At 39.1% G+C, this 7086-nt stretch overlaps 1 pseudogene; it reads left to right on the top strand.

The window, feature by feature from the left end:
• Nucleotides 1–3274: 3274 nt before the first annotated feature.
• On the top strand, nucleotides 3275–6740 carry LOC147003641 (zinc finger and SCAN domain containing protein 4C-like; annotated as a pseudogene).
• Nucleotides 6741–7086: the final 346 nt, after the last annotated feature.

Raw genomic sequence — 7086 nt, 5'->3', positions numbered from 1 at the left:
ATTGTACTTGAAGTCCTAGCCAGAGCAATTCGACAACAAAAGGAGATCAAAGGGATACAAATTGGAAAAGATGAAGTCAAAATATCACTTTTTGCAGATGATATGATAGTATATATAAGTGACCCTAAAAATTCCACCAGAGAACTCCTAAGCCTGATAAACAGTTTCGGTGAAGTAGCTGGATATAAAATTAACTCAAACAAATCAGTGGCCTTTCTCTACACAAAGAATAAACAGGCTGAGAAAGAAATTAGGGAAACAACACCCTTCTCAATAGTCACAAATAATATAAAATATCTTGGCGTGACTCTAACTAAGGAAGTGAAAGATCTGTATAATAAAAACTTCAAGTCTCTGAAGAAAGAAATTTTAGAAGATCTCAGAAGATGGAAAGATCTCCCATGCTCATGGATTGGCAGGATCAACATTGTAAAAATGGCTATCTTGCCAAAAGCAATCTACAGATTCAATGCAATCCCCATCAAAATTCCAAATCAATTCTTCAACGAATTAGAAAGTGCAATCTGCAAATTCATCTGGAATAACAAAAAACCTAGGATAGCAAAAACTCTTCTCAAGGATAAAAGAACCTCTGGTGGAATCACCATGCCGGACCTAAAGCTCTACTACAGAGCAATTGTGATAAAAACTGCATGGTACTGGTATAGTGACAGACAAATAGACCAATGGAATAGAATTGAAGACCCAGAAATGAACCCACACACCTATGGTCACTTGATCTTCGACAAGGGAGCTAAAAACATCCAGTGGAAGAAAGACAGCATTTTCAACAAATGGTGCTGGCACAACTGGTTGTTAACATGTAGAAGAATGCGAATCGATCCATTCCTATCTCCTTGTACTAAGGTCAAGTCTAAGTGGATCAAGGAACTTCACATAAAACCAGAGACACTGAAACTTATAGAGGAGAAAGTGGGGAAAAGCCTTGAAGATATGGGCACAGGGGAAAAATTCCTGAATAGAACAGTAATGGCTTGTGCTTTAAGATCGAGAATTGACAAGTGGGACCTCATGAAACTACAAAGCTTCTGCAAGGCTAAAGACACCATCAATAAGACAAAAAAACCACCAACAGATTGGGAAAGGATCTTCACCTATCCTAAATCAGATAAGGGACTAATATCCAATATATATAAAGAACTCAAGAAGGTGGACTCCAGAAAGTCAAATAACCCCATTAAAAAATGGGGCTCAGAACTGAACAAAGAATTCTCACCTGAGGAATACCGAATGGCAGAGAAGCACCTGAAAAAATGTTCAACATCCTTAATCATCAGGGAAATGCAAATCAAAACAACCCTGAGATTCCACCTCACACCAGTCAGAATGGCTAAGATCAAAAATTCAGGTGACAGCAGATGCTGGCGAGGATGTGGAGAAAGAGGAACACTCCTCCATTGTTGGTGGGATTGCAAGCTTGTACAACCACTCTGGAAATCAGTCTGGTGGTTCCTCAGAAAATTGGACATAGTACTACCGGAGGATCCAGCAATACCTCTCCTGGGCATATATCCAGAAGATGTCCCAACCGGTAAAAAGGACACATGCTCCACTATGTTCATAGCAGCCCTATTTATAATAGCCAGAAGCTGGAAAGAACCCAGATGTCCCTCAACAGAGGAATGGATACAGAAATTATGGTACATTTACACAATGGAGTACTACTCAGCTATTAAAAAGAATGAATTTATGAAATTCCTAGCCAAATGGATGGACCTGGAGGGCATCATCTTGAGTGAAGTAACACAATCACAAAAGAACTCACACAATATGTATTCATTGATAAGTGGATATTAGCCCAAAACTTTGGATACCCAAGATATAAGATACAATTTGATAAACGCATGAAACTCAAGAAGAATGAAGACCAAAGTGTGGACACTGTGCACCTTCTTAGAATTGGGAACAAAACACCCAGGGAAGGAGTTACAGAGACAAAGTTCGTAGCTGTGATGAAAGGATGGACCATTTAGAGACTGCGGTATCCAGGGATCCGTCCCATAATCAGCTTCTAAACGCTGACACCATTGCATACACTAGCAAGATCTTGCTGAAAGGACCCAAATATAGCTGTCTCTTGTGAGACGATGCCGGGGCCTAGCAAACACAGGAGTGGATGTTCACAGTCAGCTATTGGATGTATCACAGGGCTCCCAATGGAGAAGCTAGAGAAAGTACCCAAGGAGCTAAAGGGATCTGCAACCCTATTGTTGGAACAACATGATGTACTAACCAGAACCCTGGAGCTCTTGTCTCTAGCTGCATATGTATCGAAAGATGGCCTAGTTGGCCATCAATGGAAAGAGAGGCCCATTGGACTTGCAAACTTTATATGCCCCAATATAGGGGAATGCCAGGGCCAAAAGAATGGGAATGGGTGGGTAGGGAAGTGGGGGGCGCTATGGGGGACTCTTGGGATAGTATTGGAAATGTAATTGAGGAAAATATGTAATAAAAATATTAAAAAAAAAAAAAAACCACATACACAAAAAAAAAAAAAAAAAAAAGAATGGGAATGGGTGGGTAGGGAAGTGGGGGGCGCTATGGGGGACTTTTGGGATAGCATTGGAAATGTAATTGAGGAAAATATGTAATAAAAAATATTAAAAATTAAAAAAAAAAAAAAAAAAAAAAAAAGAAATAAAAAAAAAAAAAAAAAAAAAAAAAAAAAAAGGTTGATTTCTCTAAACTCTAAAGAAAACTCTGAGTTGGTAACCATCCAGGTATGTGTGTGGATATTTGTTTGCTTCTCTGTGAAATTAATATTCCTGGTTATTCATTTTAAATATTTTCTTATGAAAGTATTATTCTCTGGTACTTTAGTATGAGACAGAAGGGTGAAACTTAAAATTTGAGGAACAGCAAAATATCTCCCATCTTTTCCAAGGGGGGAACAGATGACATTGCTGTGTTCTTAAGATCTTATGTCAGATCTATTCACCCTAGTTACAGGACTCTCTGGTTATTGAGTCAATTTTTTTTCTACTTCTTTTCAGGTGTTTTGCCCATTTCCAATTCCATGCAAGCAGATTTAAAGGATTATAGTGAAACATTTACTGTCAGTAACCCATAAAACCATCTATGACACAAATCTCATTTTTTGTGTGTTTGTTTTGTTAACATTATTATTTGTTTCTTCCTTTTTAAAATTGACAGCTTTTAGAGTACATCCATCAACTGTTAGCATTTTCCTAAAGTCACAAAACAGATACTAAACTGCTATAGTTGAGTCTTTCCGACCATTGTCACCACAATGGCTTCACAGCAGGCACCAGGAAAAGACCTTCAGACCAACAATTTAGAGTTTACTCCAACTGATAGTTCTGGTGTGCAGTGGGCAGAAGACATCTCTAACTCACCAAGTGCTCAGCTAAACTTTTCCCCAAGTAACAATGGCTGCTGGGCAAATCAGGAGCTGCAAAGTCTCTGGAAGATGTTCAACTCATGGTTGCAGCCAGAAAAGCAGACTAAAAAGCAGATGATTTCTCAACTGGTCTTGGAGCAGTTTCTCCTCACTGGGTACTGCAAGGACAAGTTTGCTTTGACAGAGAAGTGGAAATCCAGTGGCAGAAACATGGAGAGATTCATGGAGAGTCTGACTGATGAGTGCTTGAAGCCTCCTGTCATGGTGAGTTCCTCGGGGACTTAGTTGGAAGGAAAGGCAGAATCATTTGGGTTTGGGGAAAAGTAGGGGGTTTTGTATTGTTTTGTATTGTTTTGTTTTGTTCTTTGATTGCTTTCTATGTTGTATTTTACAAATGAGATTATATTCTGTAACAAAAATATTTATACTGAAAAAAATAATTGCCTCAAATTACCATGAATATAGCAGAAAGGAGCCTATCAATTAGGTTTGATATGCACAACTAAGTCTAGTTTATTTACATATTAGTAGAGAGAAATTATTAGTAGAGAAAGTCCTGGGGAGGACTTTAAGGATGTAGAGGACATAACTTGTGTGTGAGACCCAACTTGTTCATGGAGATGCTTACTGAGTTTTTATGAGGACTATGTTAGATCCTGCCATGAACAGTTATAAACAAGGTTCACACTCCTAGCCTGTGATCCGTTGAAGTGTGTGGCAAAAAAATGGGATTTAATTGACTAAATGGATTCTCAAACTGGCTATTACATATCATTGATTCTCTGTCTAGAAAACTGAGGTGTCAGAATGATAAAATTCTGATATTGAAATATCATTGGTGCTGTATACAAAACAGCACCATACCCATAAGAATTTCTGTGATGCATAATGGTGCTCCAGTCCAAACATTCAAATTTGGATAGACCTAATGTAGATTTAATTATGTTTGATGTTTTCTCAAAGCCATGATTTGCAAAATTCCCAGTGATTTATAGAAATTGGGAAGCAGTTGAAAATATTCTACCATACCATACATACATTCCTACATACCAATTAAAAATGCTTCCTATTTAAGATATTTTGTTTGCATTTTTATTGGTTTAGTTGTATGGTTCATTTCCGGGTTGCTTGCTTGCTTGTATTTGTGATTTGCAACATGGTTTCTTTGTTTTTGTTTATTTGTTCGTTTGTTTGTTTGTTTTTTGTTTTTCGAGACAGGGTTTCTCTGTATAGCCCTGGCTGTCCTGGAACTCACATTGTAGACCAGGCTGTCCTCGAACTTAGAAATCTGCCTGTCTCTGCCTCCTAAGTACTGGGATTATTGGTGTGTGCCACCACCGCCCTGCTGCAGCATGGTATCTTTATGTAGTCCTCCTTGGCCTTGGAATCAGAGGAATTACCCTCCCTCTGCCTCTCACGTGTTAGGTTAAATGGTTTTTGGGTTTTGGGTTTTGTATTAGGTATTGTTTTTGTTTTGTTTTGTTTTTTTGACACAGGATTTCTCTGTGTAGCCCTGGCTGTCCTGGAATTCACTCTGTTGATAAATCTGGCCTAAAACTCAGAAATGCTCTTTGTTCAGCCTCCCAAATTCTGGGATTAAAGGCACGAGCCACCACTGCCCAGCTAAATTAAATCTGTTGACCACACCTTGCAAGTTAAGAATTATACTGCATATACTCTTTGAGTTTTATTTTAAGTTTAAAATTTCATACTAAGTACACTGCTCCCCTAATATCCAGTCATGTTCCTGAGAGCAGGCCTTGTACTTCTTGAGACACTACATTAAAAAAAAAAATCAGGTAAAGTTAAGACAATCTGAAAACATGGGCTAGCCAGTTTAAGGAAGGCTTATCCTCCTTCAATGTATTGACCAGTTAAAGAAGCTATGGTTGGCAGAGCTCACAGGAACACAACTTTGTGTGTCTCTAGGGACAATGACTCGACATTTGAAAACACATTATCTATAGTGACTTTAGAAGTCAGAATTTGAGAGTGCCAGGGAAGATCATTAGACTTAAGACCTAAACAAATGAGCTAATCAATATTCCAGTCTCCCTGTGTTAGCAGGTTGAGGTTAGGTGTCTGCAATCCACATGCTCATGCATAAGAAGAACATGCCTTTCTTTAAAGGTCCACGTGTCAATGCAAGGACAAGAAGCCCTCTTTTCTGAAAACATGCCATTAAAAGAAGTCATGAAGTTTTTGAAACAACAGCAATCTGCAACAAGGCCAACACCAGATAATGCACAGATGACAGTAGACACTACACAAGATAGATTCTTGGCCATAGGTTAGTAGTAACCTGGATAAAAGACTCATGTTTTGAGGGGGTCCATTTTGGGTACATTTTCATAGATTGTCTTCTTTCCAAAGGACAAGAAAACAGTGAAAATGAAGGCAACACCTCTTGTAATGCTACTGAAGTAAATGTTGGTGAAAGCTGTAGTGGAAATGAAATGGATTCCCTTCTTATTATCCAGAAAGAACAGTACCCTGAGCATGAAGAGGGGAATGTTTTCTTTCATTTCCCTCATGGTGCCAGAAGAGCAAGTCAAGGCAACTTCAGTCATCATGTAGACTTCCCGAGTGCTCCGACTACTACAGATGTCCCCATGGAGGAACAACCAATGGATTTATCGAGAAAAAACATCTCTGAGGACAAGAACAATTGCTATAACACTTCCAGGAATGCTGCTACTCAAGTATATGGGGGTGATATCATTCCCAGGAACAAGACAGACTCCCTTTCATTAACAAGAAAATATATCATCCTGAGCCTGAGATGGAAGATATTCCTTATGGAGTTCCTCAGGATTCTACAAGAGCAAGTCAAGGAACATCTACATGCCTACAAGAGTCACATGGGGAATGTTTCTCTGAAAAAGACCCTAGGGAGGTACCAGGGTTGCAGTCTAGGCAAGAGCAGCCTATCTCTGATCCTGTCCTTCTTGGTAAGAATCATGAGTCCAACTTACCATGTGAAAGTCATCAAAAGAGAGTCTGTAGAGATACCAAACTATTCAAGTGTGAAGAATGTTCTAGGATGTTCAAGCATGCCAGGAGCCTTTCATCCCACCAGAGAACTCACCTGAATAAGAGTGAATTGCTTTGCGTCACCTGTCAGAAAATGTTCAAACGAGTCTCTGACCGCCGAACCCATGAGATCATACACATGCCAGAAAAGCCTTTCAAGTGCAGCACATGTGAAAAGTCCTTCAGCCACAAGACCAACCTGAAGTCTCATGAGATGATTCACACAGGAGAAATGCCTTATGCCTGTTCCCTATGTAGCCGTCGCTTTCGCCAATCATCCACTTACCACCGTCACCTGAGGAATTACCACAGATCTGACTGAACTATCTAACATCCTCTGAAGTGACTGGTAGGGCTTCAGCCTCAGTATGTCATCTTCAAACCGAGAAGAATGTTGCTACTAAATTGCACTTACCCAATGATAATATAACATGCTTGTGGATTGCCACTTTTATGTTTTGTTTTTTATTTTGTGTGTGTGTGTGTATGTATGTGTGTGTAATTTTTTTGTCTGTACTTCCATAGTTCCACAGCATATCTTATTAGAATTCTTTGCTGTTAATTCTTGAGTTGATTCTTGCTTTTAGACAGTGTCCTTCTGGTTAGCAGCTTTATACACCTGTCTTTCTGGCACTAGAGTTTCCAAACATTTTCTGATCTCCACTTTT

Source organism: Mus caroli, unplaced genomic scaffold, assembly GCF_978045245.1.
Source record: "Mus caroli unplaced genomic scaffold, Mus_caroli_1 scaffold_8, whole genome shotgun sequence".
Classification (NCBI taxonomy): Eukaryota; Metazoa; Chordata; class Mammalia; order Rodentia; family Muridae; genus Mus; species Mus caroli.
The sequence above is the reverse complement of the archived record's forward strand: the minus strand, read 5'-3'. Positions and strand labels throughout refer to the sequence as shown.